Genomic DNA, 18,168 nt, shown 5'->3' with positions numbered 1-18,168 from the left:
CAGCATTCTCTCTGTACTTAGCCTCTAACAGTGCAGCACTCCCTCAGTACTAACTTTCTGAAAATGCAACAATACTCAGTACTGACTGTCTATCAGTGCAGCACTACCTCAGTACTGACTCAACAACAATGCAGCGGTGCTTCAGAACTGACCATCTGACAGTGCAGGATTCCCTCTGTACTGACACTCTGAGAATGCAGCGCTCCCTCAGTAATGACTCAACAACAATGAAACACTGCCTCTGTACTGACACTCTGACAGTGCAGCACTCCCTCAGTACTGACTCAGCAACAATGCAATGCTCATTCAGAACTGACCATCTGACAGTGCAGCACTCCCGCAGTACAGTCGCTCCAAAAGTGCAGCACTCGCTCAGAGCTCATATTCCGACAGTGCGGCACTCCCTCGACACCAACGTTCTGACAGAGCAGCTTCCCTCAGTACCGACCCTCCGGCAGTGCTGCAATCCATCACTACTGACGCTCCAACAGTGCAGCACTCCCTCAGTACTGATCCTCCGACAGTGCAGCACTCCCTCAGTACAGACCCTCCAGCAATATGGCCCTCCCTCAGTACTGACCCTCCATCAGTATGGCACTGCTCAGTACTGACCCTCCAACAGTATGGCACTCGCTCAGTACTGACCCTCCGACAGTATGGCACTTCCTCATTACTGACCCTCCGACAGTATGGCACTTCTTCAGTACTGACCATCCGACAGTGCATCACTCACTCATTACTGAACCTCTGACAGTGCGGCACTCAGTCAGTACTGACGCTCCAACAGTGCAGCACTCCCTCAGGACTGACGCTCCAAAAGTGCAGCACGCCCTCAATTCTGATCCTCCGACAGTGTGGCGCTACGTCAGTACCGACTTCCTGTCAATGCAACACACCCTCAGTACTGATCCTCTAAAAGTGCGGCACACCCTTCATACTAACCCTCCAAGAGTGCTGCACGCCTCAGTACTGTGCCTCCGACAGCATTGCACCCCTCAGTACTGACCCTCTGACAGTATGGCACTCTCACAGTACTGACCCTCCGACAGTGCAGCACTCCCTCAGTACTGACTCTCTGAGAGTGCAGCTCTCCCTCAGTACTGACTCTGCAACAATGCAACACTCCCTCAGCACTGACACTCTGAGAGTGCAGTACTCCCTCAGTACTGATCCTCCGACAGTGCATCACTGGCTTAGTACTGACTTTCTGAGATGGCAACACGACCTCAGTACTGATCGTCTATCAGTGCAGCACTCCCTCAATACTGACTGTTGGAGAAAATCCAGATCGTGCCCAATTGTTGAACAAATTCTCCGGACTCAGACGTTGAGAACAAACACTTTATTGCATGATATCATGGGGCAACACACCTTACCTAAAGGCGGTCCAGTGCTACTCCCAAGAGCTACAAATCGCCGTGGACTTATATAGTATAAAAGGTGCAGAGCTAGCAGTTTCACAATTAAGCATAAACCACAGGACAACCACAAGACTGCCTACAGCTCTGTGCCCTTTGCAAAGTCCGAGGTCAGTAGAGCGTTAGTTCGAACATAACAAGCTATTGTTCCCTATTGAACGTACACACTCCAGGTACTATATTTGGCCGTTACTTCTGGCTAGGTTGCCAAACATGATAAAAGCGGAAGAGTCAGTAACGAACAAACTGCTTTCACTTCCTCAAAATCCATCATGAGCTCTGTCCCTTCCTAAGCCAGATGATTGTGGTCAGTTGCTCTGTCTACATTTCCTGAGCATTGGTTAGGTTGGCTGCAAGCTGCGTCCTGTTTTTCTATTTCTACAAAGTTCAGTAATAATTAGCAAAGCTCAGAAAATTCTCCAACAATCTCTCCTTTTATCATACCATGATAACAAAATATCATCGTATGTTTAGTTTAGTTTAGAGTTACAGCACTGAAACAGGCCCTTCGGCCCACCGAGTCTGTGCCGACCATCAACCACCCATTTCTACTAATCCTACACTAATGCCATATTCCTACCACATCCCCACCTGTTCCCTATATTTCCCCACCACCTAGCTATACGAGGGGCAATTTATAATGGCCAATTTACCTATCAACCTGCAAGTCTTTGGCATTTGGGAGGAAACCGGAGCACCCGGAGAAAACCCACGCAGACACACGGAGAACTTGCAAACTCCACACAGGCAGTACCCAGAATTGAACCCGGGTCGCTGGAGCTGTGAGGCTGCGGTGTAGAGGGGAGAGGTATTTAAAGTAGTCATTGAAGCATAATATCTTTCCTGCCATTGCGCTGTACCAGCCGCAAGGCCAAGCTAGCAATACATGATTGATTAATTTCAGCTTAAATGTACCCATAAATTCTGTTCTTAAAATCCTAAAATTCTGTTCTCACAGTCCCCTCTTGACTCTTCTGCAACCCTTTTAAGAATCCTTCCCTTGATCCCACCTCGGTGCCTTTAATGGTCTCTATTTGTCGAGAAACAGCCTTCAACACCCGGATGGCTCACATTCAATACGTTGCCTGCTTATTTCACAAGGGGGCAGCGGGAACTCTGCAAAGGCATAAGTTTTGCAGGGGCTTGAAATACTTGTTTACAACATAAAAGGTGGTGCAGTTGGACATTTACCAACTCATTTAAGCATCACTGTTGCATAATCGATTGTACAAACATAATACAATTTCATAAAGCACATTGATCATTCATTAGCTCACTTTAAGTATATTTGAAAAGGTTATGCAATTACCCTTTTATGGCTTAACTAATTATCCCTCCTTTTACAGAGCAAGTTCGAACACTAATTGCTTTTCGGGTAGCTGTCCAACCTGTGTTCATACAACCTCTTGCATTGCCTAATTAATTTCTTAAATTGCCAAATTAAGTATGTCACACCTGACACCATGATACCCAAAACCACTATCAGGACATGGGAGATAATTCTAAACCAGGGGTGCATCTGCACGTCTGACCCCCAGTTCCATAAGTTCTCCTGCCAGGTAGAATCATTTATCTTGTCAATCTCATCTTGTAGCATCTTCGACTGATGTTCCAAATTGCAATGGCTTCTAGCTGCTATCTCTCTTTACCCAAGCGTGTGGGCAATGGCTGAATAGTACATTCATAGTCCCGGAGGTAATTTGTCAAATCCTCCTTAATACTTTCTGTCACAGTTATCGTTGCTGTCTTTTGCTCATGTATCTGCACCAACTCCATCGTCCCTGCTCGGCTTGGTATTTGTGGGTTGAACAAAAATGTACTGTTGCTCACCGGACAAGTCTGTTTATGTCCATCCTGTTATTCCTTCGTTTTCGTGGTTCAGCAATATCTCCCCTTTCCCATATAGGCCACATAGGTTAGTCCTGACAATGCTTTCCTAGTTTCCATGGTGCAATTTACAGTGGTATTAAATCCACATTTTAATTCTGCCGTTTTATCTAAAGGATGAGGACATATGATCACCTGGTTTTCCAGACTACACTTAGACACTGGACAATGTTGTTCCAATTAACTCTTTTCCAATTTCCATAACATAGGGTAAACTATCATTGTATTTTACGTAATCTTTTTATCATTTTCTCATTACCAAATTCCTGTCTCAACAATTGTTACAGTGATACCTTGCACAACTGTCGGGTCTTCTCAGGGCACCAGCCAGGTAGCTGGATATCTGAGATATTCAATATTACCGGTACCAACTCAAGCTTTATATTATCATATACAATTTTATTAGGTTTTATTATCGCAAGTCTATTTTCTAGTCCTGTAGTCAAGACCGGGCAAGGGAGACCAGTCACTTGTGGCTGTTGGGTTGTACCCTTACTCGTTAGTAATTAGAATGTGGATTTAACCGTGGGATTGGTGCTTCTTGTCTGTTTAATCTCACAACCTGAAATAGGAACTGTCCTTTTTTTTATCTTAGAGCTTTTATCTTGCGCTAGGGGGAGTTCGAGGATTGTCTGCTCTCACTTTTGCTCCGTCTCATGCTTTCCCTGTGTAATTACTATTCCCAAATATGAAACCTTTTCCTTCATTATCTGTGCCATTTTCAGCCTAACTTTCACTCTGTCCTTCTGAAGGAAGGTGGAATATCGATGGATTACTATAAAATCCCTGGGAGAGACACGTCCAGATGTACTGTTGTCCCTTGAACGTAAACGCACATTTATATTGACTCTTGTGCCAACTGTATGGACCAGAACCCATTGCTAATGTCCAATACAGTAAACCACTGATTTGCCATTTTCTAAAACTTTGATTGTCCTCTTAAATATCAGATAGATTTCGCTTTGAGTGCTTTAAATAACCACTCATAGCAATTACATTTTGTTTATTGATTCCAATTTCTTATGCCCAGACTTGGTTGTACTTTTTGTACGTTAAGGACAGAAGTTCTTGCGACTATCTTTCCTTCTCAAGCATTTTGTCTCATTGATAAAGATGCTATGATATTTGATGTCTGCAATTAAGTTTTAAATTCTCAAAGCTGCTGGATCTCTTGTTGTGGCATCAGCTCTCATGTGGCCTTGGAACCTGCCGTCACCTGCTTAAAAGAATCCATTGTGGCTCTGCCCCTGAGCCCAATGGGTTAATTTGTCCAATTCTATCTGTCAACTTAGAAATGTAACATTTTACAATGTCCAATATGTATAAATTTGATTCTCAGCAATACAAAAAGTTGCAGTGAGTTACGTTCTTTGTTTGTCTCCAAGGGGGCGAGCAAAAACATTCTCAGCTTCGTCACTTTACGAAACCTTTCTTTTCTGATCGAAAAGAACTATCTATTTTAAACCTTTTCAATCCTTTTGGTATCCTTAGGGTTTTAAAAAAACAACAAAATCATGTGTAACATTTTCAACGTCAAAGGAAAGCATCTCCATCAGGAAAGACAGCATTTTAAATTAAACTCCAATTGTTTCCAAACTTTTTGTATCTCTTGCAAGAGGTTCCTAATCCAAGGATTTTTATAACAACGATGATTCCAATTCCAATTCACTGCAATAAATATTTAAATCAAAACTGCCGATGTTATCTGAGTGATTCCTCTGTCCAGACCTTCAGACTCCTCCAAAACATGACATGCTAAACTTGAATGTTCATTGTTGCAACAAATGAAATTTCCAGTTCTTCAACTTAAACAGGTCAATTAACCTTAACAGTATTAATTCAATTCAGACTTATTAACTTATAATACTAATTAACTACACACAACAGAACAGAATAGCACGTGCTTATTTTAAAAGATAGGTAAATTACTTCATTTTTTGCTATTTCTTCAGGCGCCTTTTCAAATGACTGTAATAAAATCTAAAACTAAAGAAAAAGTTATTTAACATTCTTACAACAAAAGATTTAACAGCAGCTTTTTAAACAGACAGAATCTTTCCTATATCTCCTTTGTTTATTTATCTCTCCCTTAAAACAATACAACAGTCAATAAAACATGTCTTCAAATTTAGACTGCAAAATAAAACAATAGCAGAGTTTCCAATTAAAACAATGTTAAAAACCCCAAATTCGATTTATGCCCGACATCTTCAGACCTTCAAGGCTGAAGCTTATCCCTCAGAAAATTGTTCACTGCCTATTCACCGTTGCAAAACCAACGAAAAATAAAACTTTAACTTAAAATATAATTCAATTTTATATCCCATTCCTGGGTGCACAGCACAAAATCGAAATGAACAAACTCGACAATCACTTTTCACACTCACTCAATTCCAAACAACTTAATAGACTCATGCTTTCAGCATTAAAGCCAGACAACAAAGATTTAACAACAATCAGTTCCACAGAACACAATCTGTACAGAACACAAAATGTAAAACTCAGATATTCAATTCATTCGCGGAAGCTTCCGACATTCTCACAGTCGAATCAAAGACACAGTTACTTGTTTTCACTCTAAAACATACCTATCTTTAAAACACATATTTACCGTGGCGCTTCTGCGTCTCCTTCGAGGGGACAAATGGATGTGGGTCGCCTTTCTCCAGAGGACATGGTTTACTTGTCCCCGGGGGCAACCCTTCCTTCTTGGAAGCCGTTGAGTCCACTCTTACTTCTACTTTCTCAAAACCTTCTAAATTTACGAGTTCTTTTCTATGAATCAAGTAGCATGAAAACAAAGGAAAACAAACAAGACACAACAAAATGAATAGACACAAGGATACGAACAGGCGCAGTTAATGTTAAATTCTCAAGGTCAGCTAACCGGCACACCCCTGTCTCTCAGGCCAACGCTCTTTCGTTCTCCCTCCATCCCACAGCCTCTCTCTCTCGGGCCAGATTCCGGCTCGTGTACTCAGGAGCAACGATCACGTGCCTGTCGGGTCAATTTGGTAGTTTCGTTACAGCCCCAGTCGTTCACCGTCCCAAACGGTTGTCCTAACTCCTTTTGTCCCACAGCCTCTTTACTCCATCCGGTGGAGGAACAGCTCGTGCAAACTCAAATTAGGATCACCAAATTCCCGGAATTTGGTACGACGACTACACCGAATTCGCCGCATTTTACTGGATTTTCTACTTATCTCCTTTTAAACTTCCCTTCGCGGAATTTTAGATCTTTTCTGATCAGGTTTCAGCCAATTCTTCCTTGACCCCTCTAGTCCCTCTCTCCCAGTTATCTGGCCTTCACGCGGGGCCCAGTCGCCCTCTTAATTCCGGCTCAGGCTGGGTGATTGAGACACTAGGGTCGCAGAAACGTTGACTTCCCCTTGATCCTGTCGATTAGTTTTTTCACTAGGTTCTTTTGGATCCCGTGAACTCAGGGATCCTGCCGACTATGCGAAAACTGTTGGGGAAAATCCAGATTGTGCCCAATTGTTGAACAAATTCTCTGGCCTCAGACGTTGAGAACGAACACTTTATTGCATGATATCATGGGGCTGCTCACCTTACCTAAAGGCGGTCCAGTGCTACTCCCAAGAGCTACAAATCGCCGTGGACTTATATAGTATAAAAGAAGAAGAGCTCGTAGTTTCACAATTAAGCATAAACCACAGGACAACCACAAGACTGCCTGCAGCTCTGTGCCCTTTGCAAAGTCCGAGGTCAGTAGAGCGTTAGTTCGAGCATAACAAGCTATTGTTCCCTATCGAACGTACATACTCCAGGTACTATATTTGGCCGTTACTTCTGGCTAGGTTGCACAAACATGACAAAAGCGGAAGAGTCAGTAACGAACAGTGTGCGTTCACTCCCCCAAAATCCATCATGAGCTCTGTCCCTTCCTAAGCCAGATGATTGTGGTCAGTTGCTCTGTCTACATTTCCTGACCATTGGTTAGGTTAGCTACAAGCTGCGTCCTGTTCTTCTATTTCTACTAAGTTAAGTAATAATTAGCAAAGCTCAGAAAATTCTCCAACACGGACTCAACAGCAATGCAGCGCTCCTTCAGAATTCACCATCTGACAGTGCTCAATCCCTCAGTACTGACACTCTGAGAGTGTAGCATTCCCTCAGTACTGACTCAGCAACAATGCAGTGCTCACTCAGAACTGACCATCTGACAGTGCAGCAGTCCCTCAGTACTGTCGCTCCAAAAGTGCAGCAATCGCTCAGAACTCATATTCCGACAGTGCGGCATTCCCTCAACACCAACTTTCTGACAGTGCAGCTTTCCCTCAGTACTGACCCTCCGGCAGTGCTGCAATCCATCATTACTGACGCTCCAACAGTGCAGCACACCCTCAGTACTGAACATCTGACGGTATGGCACTCCTTCAGTACTGATCCTCTGAAAGTATGGCTCTCCCTCAGTACTGACCCTCCGACAGTGCAGCGCTCCCTCAGTACTGACCCTCCGACAGTGCAGCACTCCCACATACCGACCTTCAGACAGTGTAACACTCCCTCAGTACTGAACGTCCGACAATATGGCACTCTCTCTGTACTGACCGACAATGCGGCACTTCCTTAATATTGACCCTCCATCAGAGCAGCACTCCCACATACCGACCTTCAGACAGTGTAACACTCCCTCAGTACTGACCCTCTGACAGTGCCGCAATCCCACAGTGCTGATCCTCCGACAGTGCAGCATTCCCTCAGTACTGACCCTCCAGTAGTATGGCACTTCATCAGGACTGATCCTCAACCAGTATGGCTCTCCCTCAGTACTGTCTCTCCAACAGTATGGCACTCCCTCATTACTGACCTTCCAACAGTATGACACTCCCTCAGTACTGACTCTCCGACAGTATGGCAGTCCATCAGCACGGACCCTCCGACTGTATGGCAGTACCTCCACTTCCACTCTGAGAGAGCAGCTCTCCCTCAGTACTGACTCAACAACAGTGCAACACTCCCACAGTACTGACCCGTTGACAGTGTAGCATCCCTCAATACTGACTCTCTGAGAATGCAGCGCTCCCTCAGTACTGACTCAACAACAATGCAGCGCTCCCTCAGTACTGACACTCTGACAGTGCAGCATTCCCCCAGTCCAGACTCAATAACAATGCAGCGCTCCCTCAGTGCTGAACTTCCGACAGTGCAGCACTCCCACATTACCGACTTTCAGACAGTGTAACACTCCCTCAGTACTGACCCTCTGACAGTGCCGCAATCCCACAGTGCTGATGCTCCGACAGTGCAGCATTCCCTCAGTACTGAGCCTCCAGTGGTATGGCACTCCATCAGGACTGATCCTCAACCAGTATGGCACTCCCTCAGTACTGGGAGGCACAGTGGCGCAGTGGTTAGCAGCCTCACAGCTCCAGGGACCCGGGTTCGATTCTGGGTACTGCCTGTGCGGAGTTTGTAAGTTCTCCCTGTGTCTGCGTGGGTTTTCGTCGGGTGCTCCGGTTTCCTCCCACATCCAAAGACTTGCAGGTAATAGGTAAATTGGCTGTTGTAAATTGCCCCGAGTGCAGGGAGGTGATAGGGAATATGGGATTACTGGAGGGTTAGAATAAATGGGTGGTTGTTGGTCGGCACAGACTTGGTGAGCCGAAGGGCCTGTTTCAGTGCTGCAACTCTAAATAAAAAAAAGAATAAAAAAAATAAAAAAAATTAATACTGAGCATCGGACAGTGAGGCACTCCCTCAGGACTGATCCTCCGACTGTGTGTCAAGCCCTCATCACCAAGTATCTGACAGTGCTGCACTCCCTCAGTACTGATCCTCCGAGAGTGCAGCACTCCCTCTGTACTGACACTCTTAGAGTGCAGCATTCCCTCAGTACTGATCCTCCGACATTGCGGCAATCCCGCATCACCGACTTTGTGACAGTGCAGCATTCCCTCAGTGCTAATCCTCCGACAGTGCAGCACTCACAAGGTACTGACCGTCTGGCCTGGCAGCACTCCCTCTGCACCCTCTATCTGACTGTGCAACACTCCCTCAGCACTGACCCTCTGACATTTCAGCACTCCCTCAGTACTGATCTTCCGACAGTGCAGCGCTTCCTAAGTACTGACCCTCCAACAGTATGGCACTCCATCATTACTGACACTCCATCACTATGGCACTCCATCAGTACTGTCCCTCCATCAGTACGGCACTACCTCAGTATTGAACCTCCGACAGTATGGCACTCCCTCAGTACTGATCTTATGACAGTATGGCACTCCCTCAATACTGAGCCTCTGACAGTATGGCACCTCCTCAGTCCTGACCATCAGACAGGGCAGCACTCCCTCAGTACTGACCCTCAGGTCGTATGGTACTCCATCAGTACTGAACCTCCGACAGCAAGGCACTCCCTCAGTAGTGACCTTTCGACAGTGTGGCACTCCCTCAGTGCTGACTCTCCGACAGTGCGGCACTCCCTCAGTACTGACGCTCCAACAGTGCAGCACTCCCTCAGTTCTGACGCACCAAACGTGCAGCACTCCCTCAATACTGATCCTCCGAAAGTGCGGCGTTCCCTCAGTATAGATTTTCTGACAGTGCAGCTCTCACTCAGTACTGACCCTCCGAAGGTGCAGCACACCTTCATCACCATCTTTCTTTCTGACAGTGCAACACTCCCTCAGCACTGACCCTCTAACATTTCAGCACTCCCTCAGTACTTATCCTCCGACAGTGCTGCACTTCCTAAGTACTGACCCTCCAAAAGTATGGCACTCCGTCATTACTGACACTCCATCACTATGGCACTCCATCAGTACTGTCCCTCCATCAGTACGGCACTACCTCAGTATTGAACCTCCGACAGTATGGCACTCCCTCAGTTCTGATCTTATGACAGTATGGCACTCCCTCAGTACTGAGCCTCCGACAGTATGGCACTTCCTCAGTCCTGACCATCAGACAGGGCAGCACTCCCTCAGTACTGACCCTCAGGTAGTATGGTACTCCATCAGTACTGACCCTCCGACAGCAAGGCACTCCCTCAGTACTGACCTTTCGAAAGTGTGGCACTCCCTCAGTTCTGACTCTCCGACAGTGCGGCACTCCCTCAGTACTGACGCTCCAACAGTGCAGCACTCCTTCAGTTCTGATGCACCAAACGTGCAGCTCTCCCTCAGTACTGACCCTCCGAAAGTGCAGCACTCCCTCATCACCAACTTTCTTTCTGACAGTGCAGCACTTCCTCAGTACTGATCCTCCGTCAGTGCTGCACTCCCTCAATACCGACTTTCTGAAAGTGCAACACTCCCTCAGTACTGACCATCTCACAGTGCGGCACTCCCTTCCAACTAACCCTCCAAGAGTGCAACACCCCTGATTACTGTGCCTCCGACAGCATTGCACGCCTCAGCACTGACCCCCGACAGTGCAACACTCTCTGTGTACTGACCCTCCAACAGCGTGGCAGTCCCTCAGTACTGACTCAGCAACAAGGCAGCGCTCATTCAGCACTGACCATCTGACAGTGCAGAACTTCCTCAGTACTGAGGCTCCAAAAGTGCAACATTCCCTCAGTACTGATCCTCCGAAAGTATGGCACTCCCTCAGTACTGACCAGCCCACAGTATGGCACTCCCTCAGTACTGCCCCTCCGACAGTGCAGCGCTCCCTCAGTACCGACTTTCTGACAGTGCAACCCTCCCTCAGTACTGACCCTCCACCAGCACGGCACTCTCTCAGTAATGACCCTCCAACAGTCCAGCACACACTCAGCACAGAGCCTCCGAAGTATGGCATTCAATCAGTACAGAGCATCCGGCAGTATGGCACTCCTTCAGTACTGAGCCTCCGATATACGGCACTCACTCAGAACTGACCGTCTGACAGTACAGCACACCCTCAGTCCTGAACCACCGACAGTAAGGCAGTCCCTGAGTACTGACCATCCTTCAGTCCTAAAATTCTGAGAGTGCAGTGCTCCCTCAGTACTGACTAAACAACAATGCAAGACTCCCTCAGTACTGACCCGCTGTCAGTGCAGCATCCCTCAATACTGACACTGAGAATGCAGCGCTCCCTCAGTACTGACTCAACAATAATGCAGCACTCCATCAGTACTGAACCTCTGACAGTGCATCACTCCCTCAGAACTGAATTAACAACAATGCAGCGCTGCTTCAGAACTGACCATCTGACAGTGCAGAACCTCCTCAGTACTGACGCTACAAAAGTTCAGCACTCCCTCAGTACTGATCCTCCGAAAGTATGGCACTCCCTCAGGACTGACCCTCCCACAGTATGGCACTCCCTCAGCACTGCCCCTCCGACAGTGCAGCCCTCCCTCAGTACCGACTTTCTGACAGTGCAATCCTCCCTCAGTCTTGACCCTCCACCAGCACGACTCTCTCTCAGAACTGACTCTCCGACAGTACGACACACCCTCAGCACAGAGCCTCCGACAGTATGGCACTCAATCAGTACATAGCATCCGGCAGTATGGCACTCCATCAGTACTGACCTTCTGACAGTATGGCACACCCTCAATTCTGACCCTCCGACAGTATGACACTCCCTCAGTATTGAACCTCCGACAGTATGCCAGTCCCTCCGTTCTGACCATCAGACAGTGCAGCAATCCTTCAGGCCTGAAGGTCTGAGGGTGCAGCGCTCCCTCAGTACTGACACTCTGAGAATGCAGCGCTCCCTCAGTACTGGCTCAGCAACAATATAGCGCTCCCTCAGTACTGACCCTCTGATAGTGCAGCATTCCCTCAGTACTGACACTCTGAGAGTGCAGCATTCCCTCAGTACTGACTCAACAACAATGCAGAGCTCCCTCAGTACTGACCATCTGACAGTGCAGCACTCCCTCAGTACTGATCATCCGACAGTGCGGCAATACCTCATCACCAAGTGGGCGAGACAGTGGCACAGTGGTTAGCACCTCAGCCTCACAGCTCCAGCGACCCAGGTTCAATTCTGGGTACTGCCTGTGTGGAGTTTGCAAGTTCTCCCTGTGTCTGCATGGGTTTCCTCCGGGTGCTCCGGTTTGCTCCCACAGCCAAATGACTTGCAGGTTGGTAGGTAAATTGGCCATTATATATTGCCTCCAGTATAGGTAGGTGGTAGGGGAATATAGGGACAGGTGAGGATGTGGTAGGAATATGGGATTAGTGTAGGATTAGTATAAATGGTCGGCACAGACTCGGTGGGCCGAAGAGCCTGTTTCAGTGCTGTAACTCTATATCTACATCGAAATCAAGTGTCTGAGAGTGCAGCACTCCCTCAGTACTGATCCTCCGACAGTACTGACCCTCCCTTATTTCCTGTCGGAGGATCAGTACTGAGAGAGTGCCATGCTGTCAGAGGGTCAGTACTGAGGGGTGCAATGCAGTCGGAGGCACGGTACTGAGGAGTGCTGCACTTTTGGAGGGTGAGTATGAAGGGAGTGCCGCACGTTAGAGGGTCAGTACTGAGGGTGTGTTACACTGACAGAAAGTCCGTACTGAGGTAGCCCCCGCACTGTCGGAGGATCAGTATTGAGGGAGACCTGCACTTTTGGAGGTTCAGTCCTGAAGGAGTGCTGCACTGTTGAAGCGTCAGTACTGAATGAGTGCCGCACTGACGGAGGGTCAGTACTGAGGGAGTGATGCACTGTCGGATGGTCACTACTGAGGAAGTGCCAAACTGTCGGAGGGTCAGTAATGAGGAAGTGCCATACTAACGGAGTTTCAGTACTGAGGGAGTGCCATACTGTCGGTGGGTCGGTACTGAGGGAGTGCCATACTGATGGAGGATCAGTACAGAGGGAGTGCAATACTGTTGGAGGGTCAGTACTAAGGGAATGCTGCACTGTTGAAGGGTCAATACTGAGGAGTGCCATACTGTTGGAGGCTCAGTACTGAGGGAGTGCAATACTGTTGGAGGGTCAGTACTGAGGGAATGCAATACTGTTAGAGGTTCAGTACTGAGGGAGTGCTGCACTGTTAGACGGTCAGTACTGAGGGACTGCTGCACTTTCGGAGGATCGGTAATGAGGGAGTGCTGCACTGTTAGAGGTTCAGTAGGAAGGGAGGGCTGCATTGTCGGAGCATCAGTACTAAGGTAATGTTACATTGTTGTTGAGGCAGTACTGAGGGAGCGCTGCACTATCAGAGTGTCAGTAATGAGGCAGTGCTGCACTGTCAGAAGGTCGGAACTGAGGGAGTGCCGCACTGTCAGATGGTCAGTTCTGAAGGAGCCCTGCCTTGTTTTTGTGTCAGTACTGAGGGAGTGCCTCACTGTCAGAGGTTCATACTGAGGGAGTGCTGCATTGTTGTTGAGTCAGTACTGAGGGAACGCTGCACTCTCAGATTGTTAGTCCTGAGGGGATGCTGCACTGTCTGATGGTCACGTCTGAAGGAGCGCTGCATTGTTGTTGTGTCAGTACTGAGGGTGTGCTGCACAGTTAGAGGGTCAGTACTGAGGGACTGTTGCACTCTCAGAAAGTCAGTAATGAGGAAAAGCTGCTCTGTCGGAGTGTCAGTACTGAGGGAGTGCTGCACTGTTGGAGGTACAGTACTGAGGGAGTGCTGCACTGTCAAAAACTTGGTGATGAGGGGTTGCCGCACGGTGGGCTGATCAGTACTGAGGGAGTGCTTCACTATCAGAATCTCAGTCCAGAGGGAGTGTTTCATTGTTGTTCAGTCAGTACTGAGGGTGCGCTGCCCTCTCAGAGTGACAGTACTGAGGGAGTGCTGTACTGTCAGATGGTCAGTATGGGGGGACGGCCAAACTGTCGGAGGATCTGTACTGAGGGAGTGTCATACTGTCGGCGGGTCTGTACTGAGGGAGTGCCATAATGTTGGAGGGGCATTAATGAGGGACTGCTATACAGTTGGAGAGTCAGTCCTGAGGGAGTGCTGCACTGTTGGAGTGTCAGTACTGAGGAAGTGCCTTGCTGTCAGAAGGGTCAGTACTGTGGGAGTGCCATTCTATCGGATGGTCAGTACTGAGGCAATGCCATACAGTAGGAGGGACAGTACTGAGGGAGTGTCATACTGTCGGAGGGTCAGTACTGAGGGAGTGCTACACTCTCAGAGGGTCAGTGCAGAGGGAGAGTTTCATTGTTGTTGAGTCAGTACTGAGGGTGCGCTGCACTCTCAGAGTGTCAGTACTGAGGGAGTGCTGCACTGTGTGATGGTCAGTACGGGGGGACGTCCAAACTGTCGGGGGGTCAGGACTGAGGGATTGTCATACTGTCGGAGGGTCAGTACTGAGGGAGTGCCTTACTGATGGAGGGTCTGTACTGATGAAGTGCCAACCTGTTGGAAGTTCAGTCCTGAGGGAGTGCTGCACTGTTGGAGGGTCAGTACTGAGAGACGGCCATACTGTCAGAAGGACAGTACTAAGGGAGTGCCTTAATGATGGAAGGTATGTACTGATGGAGTGCCATCCTGTTGGAGAGTCAGTCCTGAGGAAGTGCTGCACTGTTGGAGGGTCAGTACTGAGGAAGTGCCATACTGTTGGAGGGTCAGTAATGAGGGAGTGCCATAATGTTGGAGGGGCATTAATGAGGGACTGCCATACTGTTGGACAGTCAGTCCTGAGTGTGGGCTGCATTGTTGGAGGGTCAGTATGATGGAGTGCCGCACTGTCGGATGGTCAGTACTGAGGAAGTGCCATACTGTCGGAGGTTCAGTACTGTGGGAGTGCCATTCTATCGGAGGGTCAGTCCTGTGGGAGCACCATACTGTCGGAGGGTCTGTACTGAGGGAATACCAGACTGTTGGTGGGCCAGTACTGAGGGAATGACGCCCTGTTGGATTGTCAGTACTGTGGCAATGCCATATGGTCGGAGGGTCAGTACTGAGGGAGTGCCATACTGTCGGAAGATCAGTGCTGAGGGAGTGCCATACTGTCTGAGGGTCCGTGCTGAGGGAGTGCCATACAGTAGGAGGGTCTGCACTGAGGGAGTGTCATACTGATGCAAGGTCAGTGCTGATGGAGTGCCATACTATTGGAGGGTCAGTATTGAGGGAGTGCCGCGCTGTCGGAGGATCAGTACTGAGGGATTGCTGCTCTGTTAGAGGGTCAGTGAGGGAGTGTTGCACTGTCAGAAAGTCGGTACTGAGGGAGTGCTGCACTACCAGAGGGTCAGTACTGAGGCTGAGCTGCACTGTCGGAGGATCAGTACTGAGAGAGTGCCATACGGTCAGTGGGTCAGTACTGAGGGGCGCAATGCTGTCGGAGGCACAGTACTGAGGAGTGCTGCTCATTTGGAGGGTTAGTATGAAGGGAGTGCCGCACTGTTCGAGGGTCAGTACTGAGGGAGTGCCAGACTGTCGGAGGGTCAGTACTGAGGGAGTGCTGCACTGTCAGAGGGTCAGTGCTGAAGCAGCGCTACATTGTTGTTAAGTCAGTTCTGAGGGAGTGCTGCACTGTCAGAGGGTCAGTACAGAGGGAGTGTTTCATTGTTGCTGAGTCAGTACTGAGGGTGCGCTGCACTCTCAGAGTGTCAGTACTGAGGGAGTGCTGCACTGTGAGATGTTCAGTACGGGGGGACGGCCAAACTGTCGGAGTATCAGTACTGAGGGAGATTCATACTGTCGGAGGGTCAATACTGAGGGTGTGCCTTACTGATGGAGGGTCTGTACTGATGGAGTGCCATCCTGTTGGAGAGTCAGTCCTGAGGAAGTGCTGCACTGTTGGAGGGTCAGTACTGAGGAAGTGCCATACTGTTGGAGGGTCAGGAATGTGGGAGTGCCATAATGTTCGTGGGGCATTAATGAGGGACTGCCATACTGTTGGACAGTCAGTCCTGAGTGTGTGCTCCATTGTTGGAGGGTCAGTATGATGGAGTGCCGCACTGTCGGATGGTCAGTACTGAGGAAGTGCCATACTGTCTGAGGTTCAGTACTGTGGGAGTGCCATTCCATCGGAGGGTCAGTCCTGAGGCAGCGCCATTCAGTCGGAAGGTCTGTACTGAGGGAGTACCAGACTGTTGGAGGGCCAGTACTGAGGGAGTGACGCCCTGTCGGATGGTCAGTACTGTGGCAATGCCATACGGTCGGAGGGTCAGTACTGAGGGAGTGCCATACTGTCAGAAGATCAGTACTGAGGGAGTGCCATACTGTCTGAGGGTCAGTGCTGAGGGCGTGCCATACAGTAGGAGGGTCAGTACTGAGGGAGTGCCATACTGTTGTAAGGTCAGTACTGAGGGTGCTCTGCATTGTTGTTGAGTCAGTACTGAGGGAGCGCTGCGTTCTCAGAGTGTCAATATTGAGGGATGCTGCACGGGTCAACGGGTCAGTATTGAGGCAGTGTTGCATTGCAGCTGAGTCAGTACTTGAGGGAGCCCTGCACTCTCAGAATTTCAGGACTGAAGGATTGCTGCACTGTCTGATGGTCAGTACAGAGGGACTGCCACACTGTCGGAGGTTCTGTACTGAGGGAGTTTCATACTGTCGGAGGGTCAGTACTGAGGGTGTGCCATTCTGTCAGAAGGTCAGTTCTGAGGGAGTGCTATACTGCCGGATGCAATGTACTGATTGAGTGCCATACTGTCGGAGGCTCTGTGCTGAGGGTGTGCCGTACTGTTGGACCGTCAGTAGTGAGGGAGTGCTGCATTGTTGTTGAGTCAGGACTCAGGGAGTCCTGCACTGTCAGATGGTCAGCACTGAATGAGCGCAGCACTGTTGTTAAGTCAGTTCTGAGGGAGTGCTGCACTGTCAGAATGTCAGTACTGAGGGAGTGCGGCATTGTTGTTGAGTCAGTACTGAGGGGGTGCTGCACTGTCAGAAAGTCAGAACTGAGGGAGTGCTGCACAGTCGGAGGATCAGTACTGAAGGACTGCCGCACTCTCAGACACTTGGTGATGAGGTATTGCCGCACTGTCGGATGATCAGTACTGAGGGAGTGCTGCACTGTCAGAGGTTCAGTACTGAGTGACTGCTGCATTGTTGTTGAGTCAGTACTGAGGGAGCGCTGCACTGTCAGAAAGTCAGAACTGAGGGAGTGCTGCACTGTCGGAGGATCAGTACTGAGGGAGTGCCGCACTCTCAGACACTTGGTGATGAGGTATTGCCGCACTGTCGGATGATCAGTACTGAGGTAGTGCTGCACTGTCAGATGGTCAGTACTGAGAAACCTCTGCATTGTTGTTGAGTCAGTACTGAGGGAATGCTGCACTGTCAGGTGGTCAGTGCTGAGGGAGCTCTGCAATGTTGTTGAGTCAGTACTGAGGGAGCGCTGTATTGTTGTTGAGTCAGTACTGAGGAAGCGCTGCCCTCTCAGAATGTCAGTGGATTGACTGCCATACCATTGGAGGTTCAGCACTGATGGGCTGCCAATATGTCGGAGGCTCAGTACTGAGGGAGTGTCATAATGTCGGAGGGTCAGTAATGAGGGAGTGCCATACTGTTGGATGGTCAGTACTGTGGGAGTGCCGTACTGGTGGAGGATCAGTACTGAGGGAGTGTTGCTCTGTCAGATAGTCGGTACTGAGGGAGCGCTGTACTGTCGGAGAGTCAGGACTGAGGGAGTGCTACACTATTGGAAGATCAGTACTGGGGGAGTGCCATGCTGTCAGGGGATCAGTACTGAGGGAATGCCGTGCTGGTGGAGGATCAGTACTGAGGTAGTTTTGCTCTGTCAGAAAGTCGGTACGGAGGGAGCGCTGTACTGTCGGAGGGTCAGTACTGAGGGATAGCTGCACTGTCGGAAGATCAGTACTGAGGGAGTGCCATACTGCCAGAGGATCAGTTCTGAGGGTGCCGTACTGTCAGATGTTCAGTATTGAGGGAGCGCTGCACTCTCAGTACTGACGGGCTGTTGCAGTGCCAGAATGTCAGAAATGAAGGAGTGCTGCACTGTCAGAGTGTCAGTACTGAGGGAGCACTGCACTGTGAGAGGG

This window comes from Heterodontus francisci, chromosome 28 (assembly GCF_036365525.1).
Source record: "Heterodontus francisci isolate sHetFra1 chromosome 28, sHetFra1.hap1, whole genome shotgun sequence".
NCBI classification, from domain to species: domain Eukaryota; kingdom Metazoa; phylum Chordata; class Chondrichthyes; order Heterodontiformes; family Heterodontidae; genus Heterodontus; species Heterodontus francisci.
The sequence above is the reverse complement of the archived record's forward strand: the minus strand, read 5'-3'. Positions refer to the sequence as shown.